Here is a 2,593-nt window from a genome sequence, read left to right as displayed (position 1 = left end):
TAGAAGAGTGAGCTGAGTGAGGGGTTTTTGGCTTCACCGGTTAAACCGACGTTCAAAGGATTTATACCCATCGGATTAACCGGCGTTACTAAAGTTTGTCTCAGCTCAGTCAAGTTTCAGGCGTTCAACCGGCGTATACAAAAGTCAAAGCATCGGATCAACCGGTGATCATAAATGCAAATCAGACCTAGCAATCAACCGGTGTTTTGATCAATCAACCGACGAGTTCATTTTTGACAGCATCGGTTCAACCGGCGTTCAAAAACGGATCTGGTAGAGTCTCGAGTGAACTACACCGACGCAATCAACCGGCGTTCAAACCCTACGCGTCGGATCAACCGGTGTTGAAGAAAATCGCGGGCCCACCTGTCATATATGTGTCTTGCCCGCTCAGCCGGTCTCTGCTTCTTTTTCTCCCTTCACGCCGCCGCCGCCCGACTCAAGCCTCCACGCGCCGCCGCTCGCGCCGCTGCCGCCGTCCCACTGCGCCGCCACCTGCGCATCGCCTCAACCGCCACATCTCGCCACCGCGCAGCAGCCCTTCTCCTCTGCGCCGCCCACGCAACAGCTCTGCGCCGCCCGCACAACAGCTCTGCGCCGCCGCCTGCACGCGTAGCCGCCGCCGCCGCCGCACCACGCCCTCACCGCCGCACGAGTCTCCCTCGCCAAGCGCCGCCGTACTCCACGCCATCCTCGTGCTCAGAGCCGCAGCCCCGCGCCGCAGCCACATCCGCAGCACCTTTTCACCCAGTGCTCGCCAGGTGCTCGACGTTTTGCCTGAGCCGTTGCTTTCGCGCCGCGTTCGTGTTCCGCACACCGTCAGTCAAGATGGGTCGCGAAAAGAGAAAGGGGAAGGAAGTCGTGGTCGAGAAGCCCGCTCGCAAGCGGACTCGCGCAGAAAAGGAGGCCGAGAGGGCCGAGATGGTGGCCAAGGCCGCCGAGGAGCAGGCATCAGGCCGTGCTCGTCCGTTCCAGATCAGGGAGGACCCCAGAGGCAGAGGCAGAAGCAGAGGCAGGGGTATGGGTAGAGTGAGAGGTGCCAGGGCCACCAGAGCCGCGACAGCAGCAGCAGCAGAGTCAGATCAGTCAGATACAGCTGCAGATTCAGATTCAGAGGCAGAGCAGTCTGAGCAGTCTCAGGGGCAGAGCACACAGGGGTCACCGACTCTACGACGGTCTGGCCGCACTCGGCAGACATCCCCAGCAGCAGAGACTTCACCAGCGACCGAGCGTCGCACTGGACCGAGGACGCGAGGAGGTCACCAGCCACAGGAGCCTCGCAGGTCCACAGCTGCAGCAGCAGCAGCTCGTAGAGCCGAGGCCCTAGAGGCCGAGCGCGCAGTGTTCCGTATGGACACTGTTGTGCGTCTGGAGCCAGGTGTGCTGCTCCAGAACTTGACCAAGGCCAATGTGGCGAAGGTCAAGAGGCTCAGGTGGAGTGTTCAGGAGGAGGACTGGTTCCCCGTGACCCGTGACAGCCGAGTTGACCGTAGGTTCTGGACGCTTCTTCAGGCCAGTTTCTACGAGACCTACCAGAGGCGGGGTCACAGGATCTTCAAGCACAGAGTGCTTGACTGGGTGTCTCTGAGGACAGCCGCAGGGGGAGCAGATGTCAGAGAGCACTTCGCTCACTTCAGGGGCCTGCCCAGGTTACTCCAGATTGAGCAGAACAGATATATTGAGGACTGGGTCAGAGTCTTCTATGCCACGGCCTGGATTGCTCCCGAGCGTCGAGCAGTACACTTTGTTTATGGAGGTCAGGTCTTTGGTTTGTCGAGAGCGACGATAGCAGGGATTCTCGGAGTTGACTTAGTTGACGTCTCCCTGCACGAGATGGTTTACGGAGATGCAGATCCACCGCGCAGAGCGATGATTGGCGGGATTGCACCCTCTCATGAGGCGATCTCTCAGTGTTTCCGCCAGCCGTTCCCTGCCTCCTATGCCAGAGTTCCCAGCCTGCTGACCCCAGAGGCATACGCAGTACACATGGCACTCCGGAGGACTTTGCTACCGAGGAGTGGCTACCCAGAGGGGTTTACAGGACTGCAGCAGCTCCTGCTTCTACACATCCTCACTCACGAGCCGTTTGACATAGTTGACTTTATTCTGGCTGAGATAGAGGATGTGATCACAGACGGGATGGGTGTGGTGCGACAGTTTCCCTTTGCACACTGGATCAGCTATATATGTTCTATGATTGTGCCAGCAGAGTCACCCATCAGCGCTCCCTACCGTCACGACGAGGCTCCCCGGTTCCCAGTTTACCGACCGACAGCTCCACAGGACCGGAGGAGGGGCAGACAGGCAGAGAGAGCTGCCATGGCACAGTTGTCACCAGAGGCACAGGCCCGTGTAGCACAGGAGGACGAGGCACTGCTTGCCGCCGAGGCACAGCTTCCCGGTGGAGAGGATGAGATACACTGGTCTGAGCTTGAGTCAGACTCCTCCGAGGACGTAGAGTACTTCCCTGCAGCAGCCCCAGCTAGTCACGACCACGAGGCAGGGGGGTCTAGAGAGCCAGCTCCAGAGTCACCAGCAGCTGCTACAGTCTCTGAGTCTCAGGTGACTCAGCCGTCCGAGCTCACTTCACTTC

This window comes from Panicum virgatum, chromosome 6N, assembly GCF_016808335.1.
Source record: "Panicum virgatum strain AP13 chromosome 6N, P.virgatum_v5, whole genome shotgun sequence".
NCBI lineage: Eukaryota > Viridiplantae > Streptophyta > Magnoliopsida > Poales > Poaceae > Panicum > Panicum virgatum.
Note: the sequence above shows the minus strand (reverse complement) of the source record.